The 17,319-nt window shown below is 31.1% G+C and overlaps 1 long non-coding RNA gene across 2 annotated transcripts; it reads left to right on the plus strand.

Annotated features, from left to right (window-relative positions):
* Positions 1–740: 740 nt before the first annotated feature.
* Positions 741–14,621, plus strand: LOC143236605 (uncharacterized). Of its 2 annotated transcripts, none has more exons than XR_013019596.1 (3): positions 741–1,019; positions 9,307–9,532; positions 11,367–14,621. It is a non-coding gene; the product is annotated as an uncharacterized LOC143236605 (long non-coding RNA). The 2 variants fall into 2 exon arrangements; XR_013019597.1 differs by lacking the exon at positions 741–1,019 and adding an exon at positions 2,290–2,502.
* The last annotated feature ends 2,698 nt before the right edge of the window (positions 14,622–17,319 follow it).

Consider the following 17,319-nt stretch of genomic DNA (forward strand, 5'->3'; position numbering starts at 1 on the left):
CAAACATGAGTCTGTTTTAGATAGTACGGTACTGAAAGGTTTAGAAAAAGTGATCATTTCCTAAGAAAAAAGTTTCTTTTTACGGCAGCTACTGCAGGGGAAAAGTGTTCGGATTGTGCTAATACAATCATTTTTATATATTAAATGTGCTACTGTTTATTGAATAAACAACAGTTTTTAAAACTCCATTTCTTAGAGCTATATTTATAAATTACATCAACAAAGATATAATAAAACCTTCAGATTTAGCCCTCGTGAAAGTTGGGTGCTTGTTACAAGGACAGAACTTAAAATTCTGCTCTATGATAAACAAAGGCTTGTTATATGTATTGTAGTTATTTTGATAGTCTGAATTTAGGATACCAAAGTGGGAATTTTTTAATAGATTTTTGTTTAAAGTTAGAACAAATTGATGACAAAGAGCATCATAAAGTAATCTATATTGTCTCTTTAAACTTAAATTGATGACAAACCATCATAAAGTAATCTATATTGACTCTTTAAAGTTAGAAGAAGTTGATGACAAAGAGCGTCATAAAGACCATCTCTATTGTCTCTGATGTTAAAATAAATCGACGAGAGATGACGGTTGTAACATTTCTATTACCTCTCTAAATCATAATTGTAGTTAACGACACATCTTTTATCAGTAAACTTACGCTTCTAATCTTTACTTTGTTCCACAGATTTGTTTGATAATACTACTACCCTTACCCATATTCTTCTGCGGTGATAAGCGAACGCGGGCTAAGTAGTACCAGTAGGTGTTTTTTGAACTACTGCACTACACGTGCACAAGAGTGTGTTATTTTAAGTAAATATGACACCTAACGTAACATTTAAGTGTTACTTAATGACTTAATTACTTTTATGAACTGCACCTTCGTGGAGTTTAGGTTTATATGAGGTTTTATTAATATATTCCAAACGTGTAGTAAACATTTGGTGAAACAGAGAGCACCTAGAGTTAACACGTTTCGTGTTCCGTAGATAACGTGTCAACTATAGTCTCTGTACAGGTACCCTCATTAATAATATTGGTTAATGTATCTAATTATATTAGTTTTTAAATATTTATTTATTAGTAAATTTTAGTTATAGATTTTGTTTCGCATTATCAGCTTAATGTATGTATTTAGGACTAACCTAAATCTCCTAAGCTGGTCAAGCCTCGTGAGATGTTATTGGGATTAAGGCCGAAAATGATAATTTTTATAGATAAGAACGTTAGAAAAAGACATTTAATTATATATACTTGTTAAAAGGTTTATTTGGTTTTTAGATTCACTCTAAGTAGGTAGCTTGCTTTGATCTTAAGTTAATATCAATGTAATTTGTACAACAAAACTATTGTATGTATAATAAATAACTGTTAGCTTGTGCGTACCCCTTGATGTACTTTTTAAAATTAAATTGCACATTATGTGCAAGTTATTGCGTAGTTTAATAAATCCCGTACGTCTAGCCTATTTAAGTGGTTTAATTGCTCGTGTGTAATTTATAATTTAATCACTTACGTGTACCTTCCCAGTTGAAGATGTTTGACCACTTATCAAATTTGTGTGATAGGTGTAAGTAGTAATCTAAGAATATTTTGAACTTCTGTACAATTTAAAAGAAAAGTGTTATTACCCACTGGTATTTAATATAACGAATGAAAATACAGTCATTAATTCGGCCGTTATAATCTCAATAATTAATGTTTTCACTTTTGGGGCGATTTTTTCTGGAAAAACACATTCATCTAAGCCTTAAAAGTGTTATTTTAAAATACCTTAAGATACACAAAGAACAACACAATTCTGAAGGATGCGTTTTGATTTCTAGTGTCTTACTAAAATGTTTTCATCGTTATTCAAAGTATGTCTAATTCGTAAGCATTTTGAGTCTCGAGTTATTTTATTTACAGGACTGGTTATGTAAAACTATATTATTCCTCAAAATGTACGAGTATAAACTGAATGTTCATAGAATGTCTCCTACTACATTCCAGGATCACAGTCTCTGTGTTCAGTAAGGATGCCTCATTCAAACTTTACTACTTGATAGGTTGAGATAAGTGTTCAAGAATAATACGAATCTTATTTTATTTATTTGTGGGGTGTATAATGTGATAGTCAATCCCACTATTCGTCTTGCTTCCCTCTAGTCTTACACTGCTAAATTGTGGACGGATGGGTTTAGTTTTACGATGGGTTTAGTTTTAAATCTTAGCTACTTGACGTCTTTAATCAAGTGGTACTGTATTAAATACTTAATTTAACTCTTGTTACATGGAGCTTAAACATCATACTGCTATTGTTTAAGCAGTTTCAACATCATTATTATTACCGAAACTAAAGTTCGACTGAGGTTATGTCTTCATCCATGTGTGTGTGTTTGTGCGTGCGTGCATCACCAATATTTCTTGAAAACAGCTGAGTAGATTTGAATGAAAGTTAGTATACACTTGGACTATGACTCAACTTAGAAGGATTAACATTTGGAGGGCCGATGTCAAAGGTAACAGCGAGTTCACGAAAAAAAGATCCATATTTGTTACCATGGAGACCGAATTTGTACATTTGTTTTATATTTTATTCAAAAACGAACGGATTTTGTTAAAACTTTGTACTCATATGTAGAATATTATTACTTATTGCCCGTTGGAGCTCATAACGACAAACATTCAGACACATTTTTATATATTTAAGGACCAAATATGGTCAACGCCATTCAGGTACTGGTATTATTATTTAAAAAATGAATATTGTTTTATTATTGACTGAGCTAAAGGTATTGCGTTGAGCAGGTTACAAAGTCGTAATTTAGAATGCACTTGATTACTGATAAATTTAACACCATCCTTTTGTTTCACTTTAAAACATCCTGTACTTATTAATCTGAGTTAGAAACATTGTTATAGAGCAGCACTTAGTTGAGTGAGGCCTGTTTTTTGCAAAAATAACGTTATTTAAACAAACCTTTTTTTATATAAACAATACAAAACATGGAAACGTACCAACTTCTCGGGAACAATATAAAACAGTACACTGAATATTTGGTTTGTGAGTTTTTTTTTATACTCTTGACAAGCATCATAATGTTTTGTGTATAATAAGTCTTGACAATACCATTTGTTTCCAACCTGAGAATAAAAGATTCTTTACTCTAAATTGTTAAGTTGGTTAAGAATAATTATGTGGAAGCCAGTCTTTTATAAAAATATCAAAAATTGATATATGAGGTAGATGAGGAATAAATGCTTAGAAAAAAAGTCAGAATAGAGATTTCTATGTCCAATACTTAGCAAGAAGATGAAGAAAAGAGATATGGATGTCAGACATTTAAAAGGAAGATGAAAAATAAAGATCTTGATGCCAGATTTTTAAAGAAAACAGAATAGATATATGAATTTCAAAGAGTAAAACCAGGAAGAATAGAGATGTGGATGTCAAATGGTGGGTAATAGAACGAGGAATAGACACATGGGGGTTAGATATATTGAATTTCAAGAATAGAGATTTGAGTGTCAAATAGTTAAAAAGAGGATGAAAAATAGAGACCTGGATCTCATGCAGTTGGTAAGATAATCCAAAATGGAAATCTGAGGAATAAATACTTAGAAAAAGGTATCAACAGAGATCTGGATTTTAAGTACTTAGCAAGGTGAAAAGAACAGATATATGGATGTCAAACAGTTAAAGGGTAGGTCAAAAATAAAGATCTGGATGTCAGATTTTTATAAAAATATGAAGAATAGGTATATGAATTTCAAATAGCAAGATGAAGAAGAATAGAGATGTGGTGGGTAATAGATCGAAGAATACAGGTTTGGGTGTTAGATATATAGAATGGCAATAATATAAATTTGTGCATCAAATAATTAGCAAGACAATGTAAATTAGAGACCTAGATGTGAAGCGTTTTGTAAGATAATGCAAAATGGAGATCTGAGGAATAAATACTTAGAAAAAGGTACAAATACATATTTGGATCTCAAATACTTAGCAAGGCAATGAAGAATAGAGATCTGGATGTCAAACATTTAAAAGGTAGGTCAAAAATAAAGATCTGAATGCCAGATATTTATAAGATTATGATGAATAGATTTATGAATTTCAAATAGCTAGACGAAGTATAATAGAGATGTGGGTGCGAAGTGGTGGTTTAAGCAACGAAGAACAGTGATTTCAGTGTTAGATATATGGAATGGCAAAAATTTAGAATTGAGTTTCAAATAGTTAGGAAGAAGATGAAAAATAAAGACCCAGATGTCAAGCGATGGGTGAGATAATAAAAAATGTAGATCTGAGAAATAAATACTAAGAAGAAAGGTATAAATAGTTATCTGAATTTTAAGTACTTAGCAAGGTGATGAAGAATAGAGATATTGATGTCAAACAGTTAAAAGGTAGGTGAAAAATAAAGATCTGGATGCCAGATTTTTATAAAAATATCAAGAATAGGTATACGAATTTCAAATAGCAAGATGAAGGAGCGTAGAAATGTGGGTGGAAAGTGGTGGGTTATACAACGAATAATAGAGATTTGGGTGTTAGATATATGGAATGGCAAGAATTGAGAATTCAGTGTCAAATAGTTAAAAGAAAGCGGTGGGTAAGATAATGGAAAACAGATCTCCAGATGATGAAAAAATAGAGACATAGATGTCAAGCGGTGGGTAAGATAATGGAAAACAGATCTCCAGAATAAATACTTGGATAAAAGGTATGAATAGAGATTTCAATGTCAAATACTTTACAATGTGATAAATAATAGAGATATGGATGTCAAACAGTTAATAGATAGGTGAAAAATAAAGATCTGGATACCAGATATTTATAAGATTATGATGAATAGATTTATGATTTTCAAATAGCTAGACGAAGAAGAAAAGAGATGTGGGTGGGAAGTGGTGGGTTATACAACGAATAACAGAGATTTGGGTGTTAGATATATGGAATGGCAAGAATTGAGAATTCAGTGTCAAATAGTTAGGAAGAAGATGAAAAAGAGACACCCAGATGTCAAGCGGTGGGAAAGATAATGGAAAACTGAGATCTCAAGAATAAATACTTGGATAAAAGGTATGAATAGAGATTTCAATGTCAAATACTTTGCAATGTGATGAAGAATAGAGATATGGATTTCAGACAGCTAAAAGGTGGGTGAAGTATAAAGATCTGGATGCCAGATTTTATAAAATATGAAGAATAGATACAGTCACGTGAAAAAGTTAGGACACCCATTGAAAGCCTGTATATTTTGTAACATATTTTGATATATACATGTATATATATTTAATATCAATTTTAACAATACTGAGTGATTATAGGAATATAACTAAAGAATTAAAACTGAAGAAAAGACTTTTCAAGATCTTCTGTAAATGTAATTCTACAAAAATGCATATTCTAACTGAGGAAAAAGTCAGGACACCCTCACATTTATTCCCACTTAAAATGGCTCAACTCACACACAGGTGTATCACACTAGGTGCACATGATTAGAAGATCATTACTCAGCATTTTGAATGAGGCTTGCCCTATTTAAACCTCAGACATTTAGTTTGATGTGCTCATGACTGTTGAAGTGAGAGCGAGCACCATGGTGAGAGCAAAAGAGTTGTCTGAGGCCTTCAGAAAGAAAATTGTAGCAGCTTTTGAGTCTGATAAGGGATTTGAAAAGATCCCAAAAGATTTTGAAATCAGCGATTCTACTGTCCAGAAATTAGTCAACAAGTGTAGGGCTTTCAAAACAACTGCCAACATGGTCCAGTCTGGTCGTTCAAGCAAGTTCACCCTGAGAGCTGACCGCAAGGTGCTAAAAGAGGTCTTTAAACACCCTAACATATCATCATGGGACCTACAGCAGACTCTGGCTACTGTTGATGTGAAAGTGCATGCCTCTACAATCAGAAAGAGACTGCACAAGTTTAACTTGCATGGGAGGTGTGCAAGGAGGAAACCTTTGTTCTCTAAGAGAAACATCAAGGCCAGACTGAAGTTTGCCAGAGAGAATGTAGACAAAGATCAGGACTTCTGGAATAATGTTCTTTGGACAGATGAGTCCAAAATTGAATTATTTGGACACCAGTACAGAGGACATGTACAAAAATTAAAGCTGAAGCAGAACTGGACCCTGCAACACGACAATGACCCAAAACATACCAGTAAATCCACCAAGGACTGCCTGAAAACTAAGAAATGGAGAGTCCTGGAATAGCCAAGTCAAAGCCCAGATCTTAATCCCATTGAGATGCTGTGGGGTGACTTGAAACGGGCTGTACATGCAAGAAACTCCTCAAACATCTCACAGCTGACAGAATTCTGCATTGAGGAGTGGGGCAGACTTTCTTCAGACCGATGTCAGAAACTGGTAGATGGCTACAAGAAATGTCTCGCTGCAGTTATTTCAGCCAAAGGGGGTAACCCTAGCTATTAGAGGATAGGGTGTCCTAACTTTTTCCTCAGTTAGAATATGCATTTTTGTAGCATGACATTTACAGAAGATATTGAAAAGTCTTTTCTTCAGTTTTAATTTTTTAGTTACATTCCTATAATCTCTCAGTATTGTTAAAATTGATATTAAATATCTGTATATATCCAAAAATGTTACCAAATATACACAGGCTTTCATAGGGTGTCCTAACTTTCTCACATGACTATATATGAATTTCAAATAGCAAGACAAAGAAGAATAGAGGTGTGGGTAGAAGTGGTGGGTTATACATTGAAGAATAGAAATTTGGGTGATAGACATAGAGAACGCGAAAAATAGAGATTTGAGTGTCAAATAGTTAGGAAGAAGATGAAAAATAGAGACCTGGATGTCAAGCGGTCGGTCAGATAATGGAAAGTATAGACCTGAGGAATAAATGCTTAGGAGAAAGGTAAGAAGAGATTACGATGTGAAATACGTAGCAAGACAATGAAGAATAGAGATATGGATGTCAAATAGTTAAAAGGCAGGTGAAAAACAATGATTTGAATGCCAGATTTTTATAAAAATATGAAGAATACATATGTGAATTTCAGATAGCAAGACGAAGAAGAATAGAGAAGTGGGTGGGATGTGGTTGGAAATACAACGAAGAATAGAGATTTGGGTGTCAGATATATTGAATGGCAAGAATAGAGAATTGAGTGTCAAATAGTTAGGAGGACATTCAATAATGGAGACCTGGATGTCAAGCGTGGGAAGGATAATGCAAAATGGAGATCTGAGGAATAAATACTTACAAAATGGTATAAATAAAGATTTGGATCTCAAACACTTAGCAAGATAATGTTTTCAACCATTACTCATATGATAATCCCACCTTCCCAGACACTAGTAACCCCTTCCAACAACTTTCTATCTTTCCTAAGGTAAAGAACACAATATTCCAAATGTGGCCTAACTAATGACGTGTGCACTGAAATTACAACTTCTTTAGATTTGTATTCTATATTTCTGTAGAGACAACCTAAATTCCTATTTTTCCTATTACTAGCAAAAGCATGTTTCATTCATAATATTGCAGAGGTGATTTCCATCCAAATTATGTTCATAATTCAAATTATGATAACCCAGAGGCATTAGTTTGCATTTATGAGCAGTTAAAATCCATCTGCTGTGTTTATTTGCTCGACTCACTAAATGATCTAAATCTTTATGTAAATCAGTATCATCCTCTTCACAGTTAGCAAACCAAAGACCTAAATATCATTAGCAAATTTAAGTATTTTATTAACTGTTCCTTCATCTATGTCACTGATGTAAATTAAAAGAAGCGAAGGTCCTAAGACCCTGAGGTACCACACTTGTAACAATAATCCAGTTTCACTTAACTCCATTTGTGTCAACCCTATGCTTTCTTTCATCCAGCCACTCTTCTATCCACTTTGCTGACTTATCTCCTGCACCTACAGAGACTTTTTTTTTTAAAGTCTTTTATATTCATCTTGTGAAATACTTTCTTAAAATCCAGATACACTAAATCTATATCCCTCCCTTCATCTACACAAGCAGTAACTTTTTCAAAGAATGTTGGAAGATTTGAAAGGCATGATTTTACCTTAGTAAAACCATTTTAACTATCTAATACAATTCTAAACTTCATTAAATAACTTTGCAAAGCATCTTCTATCAGACTTTCCAAAATAATTTCCACAACTGATGCATCACTAATGAGTCTACAATTAATTGGACATTTTGTATCACCTGCTTTGAAAAGAGGAGTTACATTAGCTAACTTCTAATCCTCTGGAACCTGCCAACTATTCAAGGACTCATAAAGAATAGTAAGAAGTGACTATCTTTAATCTTCTTCAAAACAAATGGGGAGATATCATCTGCCTTATTGTTTTTTAAACTTCCAAACGTTTTCCTGAAGTGACTCACAATTAATGTAGTCATTTTGTTTGATCTCATTTCCATTTATCAACTGTTCAAGATATTGAATGGTAATTAAATCTTCATTGATAAGAATAAAGGAAAAAGCAAAATTTAATAACCCAACCATCTCATAATCATTAGATATTAGCCTCATTCCAACATGTTGTTTACCCTAAATGTATTTAAAAATATTCTTACTGTTAATTTTTACATTTACTGACAACTTTTTCCTTTTTGTGTCTTAATTTTTTGTTTTACCAACTTCCTAGATATTCTGTAATCTTCTAAGTCTGTTGTTGTACCAGTGTTTAAATTTCATAAATGTATGATGTTTTTCTTTAATTTTATCTCTTAAAGTCTTTGTTAGCCAACTTGATTTTTTACTTGTAACTACACTTTTCTTTCTGTAAGAATATATTTACCTCGAATATTTAAAAATTCATCAACCATAAAGTAGGATTTATTTTCACAAAAAGGAATTGGCAGTTTTAGTTATTATGTAGAAATTTGTAGGGAAAGTCCTACAGAACAATATTTATCCATATATGATACATTTTCACATACAATATTTCAGGATCAAAAGAGTAAATTAATCCTAAGTTATTCTACATGAAACCGTATTAAATAAATAGTTTGAAAATTTCTTTAAAATAAGCTGAAAATGGGAAAATGAGTTCCATGTGAAAATAATGATTTAGTTGAATGTAACGAACAATTATTTACTAACATCCACCAATCATTGAGCTCTACATTCATAAAACGAATATTTATTATAACATTCACAGTTTAAACATCATTAAATTATAGTTCCTTGTGATTTGGCTAATGTTCACATGTTGTAAATATAAAATAACAATTGATATAGACTCAGAATGCATCTCCATTACTGTTTGAAATTTGACTTTTGAATTTCATCATTTTATTGCATAAAAACTTTTCTTTTAGATCATGCAGTGTTTGCTTAAACATGGTGCTGATCCAACATTGCACTGTTACTATGGTATTAGTTCACTCAAATTGGCAACTACAAATACAATCAAATTTTTTGCTTCTGGATAGCTGTTGGAAAACATCAGTTGAAAACTCACCACAGAGGGCTACTTTGGAAGCAGTTGCTGAACAAGTAGAGAAATTATTAATGAAGCTAATCTTCAAAACAACAAATACTAATGTAAGTGTAAATAAAGAGTTAAATTTATTAATTCGTAAGACTTTATGAATATTCAAGGACATCAAAATACAAATATATTTTAATTTTCTTAATATATGTAAGAAGTAATTTCATACAATTAAAAATAATTTTAAATAATCTTTCATATATTTATCATGTTATTTGTATGTCATTCTATTTAATCTTTAAATAAACAATTTCACATAACATTGCTTAAATTGATACAACAGTGTAAAGTGTATAAATATAGTACCAAAAGAACATTCATTATACTATCATTTTTGACAGAATATTTCACCACTCAGACATATTTTAGTTGTTTTGCTAATAATTACCTAATGAATTTCTGAGCAGTCAATTTATAAAATACCCAGTATTTTTGCTAGCTACTGAATAGATTTAAGACTTGGGCTTCAAGAAGCACTATTTAAAATAATTAAAACCTAATAATAGTTTAATAAATTTTATATACTTTAAAATATCTGAGGTATGGACCCTGTTGATCAGTAGTCAACAATATCTCTGTTTCTCTGTAATTTAATAAGAAAGTGTACAAGTTAGGGAGAATCCTAGCGTAAACATAAATTATACTGAATAGTTTGTTTGTTTGTTTTGAATTTCCCACAAAGCTACTCGAGAGCTATCTGTGCTAGCTGTCCCTAATTTAGCAATGTAAGACTAGAGGGAAGGCAGCTAGCCATCACCACCTACTGCCAACTCTTGGACTACTCTTCTACCAAAGAATAGTGGGATTGACCGTCACATTATAATGCCCCCACGGCTGAAAGGGCAAGCATCTTTGGCACGACAGAGATGCAAATCCGCGACCCTCAGATTACGAGTCACACACCTTAACACGCTTGGTCATGTCAGGCCATACTGAATGGAAGTATAAAAAATGTATAGCTTGTTTGATGGAGCTTGTTATTGTTAAACATAATTCAAAAGTATCTAAGGAGATCTTTTCTTACAAATGTGCCATGACCAATTTTTCGTTAAATACAGCAGAAACAGCATCCTGTAGCTGACTGTTTGTGCTAGTAATTACTAATTAATTGTAGTGAAATATATATGCAAAAATGGCTTGTTTGGGTTGAGAGAATATTTTACGTAGAAGAGCGAACAACGTTTCGACCTTCTTCGTAAAATATTCTCTCAACCCAAACAAGCTGTTTTTGCATATATATTTCTCTACAAGTGGGTTTTCTCGACATCACTGATAATTAATTTTAGTATTCATACTTCATTGAGAAAAAGAGCAATAAAAAGTGAACATATTCTAAAAGGACTTTTCTGGGAAGTACAATGTGGGAAAAATGTTCAGATTGTGCTTATGTATACTGTAATTTTTTTCTGCATTAAAAATTGTACTCTTCGAAAGTTTTTTTAAGAACTCCATATTTTAGTACTATATTTATGAACTACATTATAAAGATATAATCAGGCCCTAACATCCAGTCCTAGTGAAAGTCATGTTCTTGTTATGAGGAGGGTATTTTTTATTTAAAGTTACATTCTGTTATAAATAAATCATTGTTGCACACTTGATATTTTTCAAATTGTTTATATCTTGAATGTGAATTTTTTATTAATATTTGTTCATAAATTTGTTCAATAGATGGAGCTACACTACAATTATTATTTCAGTCATATATGCAGTCAGATATATATATGTATATACACACATACACAAGCTGCTTCCATTATAGTAATTTGATGACCATATTGAAGAAAAAAAATTTTATTAGCCTGAGTGGATTTTGTCTGTAAAGATATAGCAACTATTATAGATTTAGCAGAGTGTTATAAAATATAAGTGTTTCTCTCTTTGTAGACTCGTAAGAAAGAGAAATGTAACAACTAGATGTAAACTGTAAGACATGCTGTGTGATGCTGATTCATAAAGCTATTAGGATGCCTGGTATCAACTGAAATGAAAGAGAAAGCACTATATTAAAATTTGAAAGGGTATTATCAAAGCCTCTGGATTCACTATGATATCTTTTTCTGTACTTGTTATGAGGTTTTGGCAGGTTACATTCAAAATGTAATTAAACTGTTTTCTTATGAAGGTATAAGAATTAGGTTGTCATAATAATGTAGCTAATAATTTATGTTGTAATATAAGATTTAAGTTTTAATTTTATAAAGTAATATTTAAAAAAAACTGAATTTTCCCTTGTGTCATAATTGTGACATTTACTCTCTGGATATTCCCTCTTCTCTGATTTATATACTCAAAAGTTATGAAATTTAAAATAAGTCACTCCTTCTAATGTTGTTATTTCTTGGGCAATTTGTTGTTTTCATAACATTCAACCTTATTTGCCTACAGAGCCATAAAGTATAAAATCAGACCCCTCTTGACATGCTCACCTGTCACATCCTTCCATTCAAAAATTGTTCATAATTTTCTCTGATGTTAATACCGTGTTATTTATAACAGATAGTTGTCATTTTGCTTCCAGTCTATTCTTTATTCCCAAATAAAACACATCAGTGAGCTTAGCTGAATTTTTTTATTGCTCCTGTTGCATTGGTAGAAAGCCAGATAGTGGTGTGGTCTGCTTTTTACATATTATTATTCTGTGTTATTTGGTACATTATTTAGTGCAATAGTACTGTTAGTATAAATAAGTAGAGTTAAGTTTAATTGAGAGTTGACAGAAAAAATAAAAAGAAAACCTAGGTAAGCACTTTATTTCTTGGTTTTCATGTGTATTCTTTATTTATTATTATAAAAGTAACTAAAATATAAAACTAAAAACTTTAAAGGTTAGGTAAAATAAATAAGTGTACAATTTTTCATGAGGTACGTCCACGAGCCGTCTGTGTATTATGTAATTCTATAGGGTGACAGGAATTACACTTTTGTCAAATTTTTGAAGGGAATTTTTGTTAGGCTTTGATTCAATATGCAATAATACAATTGAATGTAAGTGTAAACAAATGTATGGTGTTATAAATTTTAAACTATTTAAGATAAAGAAACAGTTTTGTGTTACAATTTGAAGTAATTTGAGAAAAATTAGAAAAAGGTAATTTATATTTATTTCAGTTTCTTTTAGTGGTGTTTATGAAATTGGTCAAATTGACTAACTGTATAGAATTAGAGCAAACAAAATAACAGGACAATTTAGTTTTTCTGAAACAAAAGTTTCAGATTTATTTAGGATGTTTCAGAGATTATGCAAATGAAATTTAAGGTTTTTCAGATGAACAAAATTATTTTTCATCTTAATATGAAAATCACTTTGCATTCAGAGCAGTCAGCACTTTGACTCCATATGGTCATAAAGAAATGTGTTGTGAAAATTGTGTTTTTTGTCTATAAATGGCTTTTAATACTTACTGAATTTTGTGAAGATATAAAACATATTAGAAGTCCTAGTATGAAATCTCTAAATGTCAGTTTGTGGTACATTTTAGGTTGAATGAATTGAGTCCTTAGCAAGTGAGTTTAAAATATTGTTTAATAAAACACCAGGTATTAGAAGTAATAGTAATATTTTGATAGCACTTGTAGTGTTTTATTTTAGAAACCTCATTTGTGTCTGACAAATAAATAGTAAAAGTTATTTTGAATTTGTACAGAAATTACCACTGGGCTAAATTTGCACTGTGGATGTTCTAAATGAAATATTTGACATGAATTGTAAAAACACACACACACACAAATCTACAATTCAAAAGAAAGTATAACATAGACTTTCTAATGAGTTTGATAATGTTTAATATTAAAGTGTACAGGTTAGTAAAGTTCGTCACTGATAATTCATTTTTATATTTAATATTTAAATAAAAAAGTTAAACTTTTCCACATAGTTTTACGAATAACTATATATATACATGTATTTCATACTATAAAGCATTTTATGTCTATCTGTGACAACAAATGTCCAACATTTGAATCATTGATCACCATGAAACTTTCGGATGTTACTGAGTATGGTCCATATGGACTTTAAAAACACTTTACATTATTTACCCTACAAGTCTTGCTTCCAGTCAGAACTTTATTCCCTTAGGAAATTCATTTCAATTTATTTTCTTACTCCTAACCTAATGCTACTTTCTGATTCTTGATTGCCATGAAACTTAAAGGGTTATTCAGTTTGGCCAACCTTCATAACATCTAAACTATAACTTAGGTGTAATATTGAAAACAATTTCAATAATATGAAAATATTAGTCAGTATGGTTGAATTTATATAAAATTTTATGCCACTGGTTAATATATGTGCAAATGAAATGCACACAAACCATCTTCATGAAGCCAACAAAATAAGTGCTCATAACAAAGGTAATTTTACTAGCATATTTGTAATTTAGTTTATCAGAACTTAAAGGTCACTAACTTGCATTTGTTATTTTTTCTCATTATATTTTTATATTGGTTCTCAAGTGTGTTCTACTGGTTTTGTAGTGAGATACTACCTGAAGAAAACTGTAAGAAAGTTTATTTTTCCGTCACTATTGAATATTACTTTACTTTGGTTTTATTTTGAAGAATTTAAAGTTGTGATAATTTTGTTAATTCTTACTTCTAATACTGTGTTTTTACTAAACTGTAACTGATGGATATTTCTGATTGTTGTGCATGTGGCGTGTAATTATTAATACAAGAATATGCTTTTTTATTTCTTGAATGCTATATTTAAGTCAGATGTCATGAATTGAACAGGGAATATAAAACTTAAACAGAAAAATAAGTTATAATTAATAATTTATTGTGTATTAACTATTAATGAAAAAAATTTATTATGTGAATATTAGCCCATAAAAATTAGGAGAAAAATTCTCCAATGCATCAACGTGTTAAATATTTATGTAATATTTCCAGAACCAAGATTCACAACACAAAGTACAATATTGTGACAATGAAAGTCTCGATATATTGTTACTTGCAGCTCAGGATATACGGGTATCTGAGGAGCTTTATCAACATAGGCTAATTGAAGAATAATTTCTTGCTGATGTAGTGTATAAGGTGTTCCAGGCTGGTTGGTATGAAAGTTAGATCATGTAACATAACAATTCTTGTTTTGTACTCTTCATATAATACCAATAAAATCAGAAAAATTCTGAATTAATATGATTGTGATTTTAACTTCAGTGTTTTTTGTATTATATAACAAATCTCTCTGTACATGTTAAACAATGAAAACTTTGCTTAAAATTATTGCAAAGGTACATAGTGACTAGGTGAATGACAGAGGAGGAAAATCAAAATACCTTAAGACCATTCAACCCACAAAATCACTCAGTCATACTTGTGCTCTCAGACTTTAGATTTTGAACCTCAAGTATCCAAGATATAGTTCCATTTCTCAAAAGGACCTCCAGTGAACATTCTATACTTTTATTGTTTTTATGGTACTTGTCAGTAAAAGAAAACCTCAGGTCTTTATAACTTCATATGTTAACTCAGATTTTTACTTTTACAATTGCAGAATCCTGATTTTGAACAACCTGTGCCACCCATTTATGTTGCTGTTACTTGTTAAAGTTTCTTTATTCTTATTCAGTTTTCTATTATATCTGTAAAAATGGCTGGTATGGGTAGAAAAAACTCTACGTAGAGGAATGAACAACATTTCGACCTTCTTCAGTCATCGTCAGGGTCACAAAGATTACCAAAGAAGGTTGAAACGTTGTTTGCTCCTCTACATAGAGTTTTCTCTACCCACACCAGCCATTTTTAAAATATATTTTTCTGTACAAGTGGGTTTTCTCGTCATCACAGTTTTATATTAATGACACAGCCATTTGTATTAATGTCTCTTTGATCCCAGAGTTTTCTCTTAGTTAGGTTGTTGTATTTTTGACAATTATTATCATTAAATCCACACAACAAAGGGATGAGTTTGTGAGTTCAAATCCTTTCATTAACTGTAAGTTTTCAAAAATTGTGAAAAGCTGTACTTGGGGAGCTGAATATTTATCTTTAATTTGAACTGCTTTAAAACTTTGATAAATATACTTTTTTAAATTTTCTCAGTAAACATTATAATATATGTGAATGGTATTTGTTATCCATATCATTTAGAAATTGGTAGATTGAAGGTGAAGCCCTCCCCTTGTTAGAAACATTCTAGTTGTACTCCTATATTATTCATCATGTGTTGTTTTTTTTGTATAATATTCTGTTTTATGAGTTCCCTGATTAGTCATATTTCTCACCTACTTGTGGCAAAGCTAAACATCATACCAGTCATTTCAGCACCTAACCAATCTTACTGGATGTGTTTACCATTTCTTACAATCACTAGAGTAGGGTTTGTTTCATGTTTCATTCTGGTACTTCAGGTTGATCCATTCCTTTAGTATTAAGTACAAGGGTTATCTCTTTCTTGAAAATACTAAATTCTCAGTCTGTATATGAAAGTTTTGGATCACAAAGGGCTGTTGTATACCCTTTTGAACAATGTTCAATTTTCAGTAGCATCAGAGTTTTCACAGTACATACATATGCCAAGTAACTTCATAATATAGTTCTGATAGATGCTATTCCAATGTGATTTTATATTGGCTGTTGTTGTCTCAGCTGATTTGCATATTCAAAATATTTTTAATATAACATACTCAACCCTCTATAGTTATAATAAATTCAATAACTTTTTTCTTGTGATATGGGTGGTTGTTTAATAGGTTGGTTTAAGAACTAGATTAATTGTTACTTAACTTTTCCTGTAAATAAGGCTTGAAGTAGTACAAAGGATACATACGTGAATGTAATGTGATATATCCTATATTTATATTTCCCTAAGAAAGGTAACTTTTTTTAACATCCTGCCCTTCAAGATTTATTGCATCCTTTAAAAGTAATGAGTCTCAATAAGGTAAAATGTGTTTTATAAAGTAAGGTCATATTTAACCAGTGTACTTCCTGTATGGAATGTGCAACTTATGATGATGCATGTTGACGTGCACACTTAAACCAAATGCTTTCTAGAATTATTATATCTTAATGATTACAAAGATTGTGTGAATTATTTCATTAATAATGAAATAAAAACAATAAAAGGATGGTTTTATACTTAACAACAACACAACACTAATACATTACAGTTAGTGATACATTTGCCGAGTTTAGACATTTTATGTATAAGGCGACACGAAACAGTTCTTTCAGGAAGACGTAAATGACACACTATCTATGCTCTGGTGTCACTTTATAGAACTATACATTCCCTATCAAATTTTCCTTCTGGATTCAGTCCATGTTTTGGACCAGAGAGAGACAGATTTAATATAGACCTCTTCCTCATTCTATGGAACTGTTATTTTATCTGCACTGCTACTAAATCCTGAGTAATTAATTAGCATTGTTACTTTCTTGTTATATTACTTACAGTATATTAAATTTTGCCCATTGTCTGCAGTTTTAATTAACACAACCTTTTCATGGGGTGATATTAATTCATATATTTTTATAGCTTCTCTTTTTCATGATCGCACTGTTAGTCTGTGTTCACAATACAGTTACACTTAGCAGTCATATACACATAAACACGTAATCCTATTTTTATATTAAAAACTTTTAAAATAGAGCTACATTTGTATCTGTGACTCAGTTCGCCTAGCAGTGTTCCGAATTTTAAATTTTTTTATTTATGACGTTCAGAGGAGAGAGGTACTTAGGTCTAGGTTCATCATGTATTATGTAACTCTCTAGTTTGCTCATCAGTTCATTTGCATTAGTATTTTTCTCATAATATTGAAGCAAGTTATCTGGGAGTCTGTTTAATAGAATTGGCATGTTTGAATAGTTGTGTAGAAATTAT

This window comes from Tachypleus tridentatus, chromosome 13 (genome assembly GCF_004210375.1).
Source record: "Tachypleus tridentatus isolate NWPU-2018 chromosome 13, ASM421037v1, whole genome shotgun sequence".
NCBI classification, from domain to species: Eukaryota; Metazoa; Arthropoda; class Merostomata; order Xiphosura; family Limulidae; genus Tachypleus; species Tachypleus tridentatus.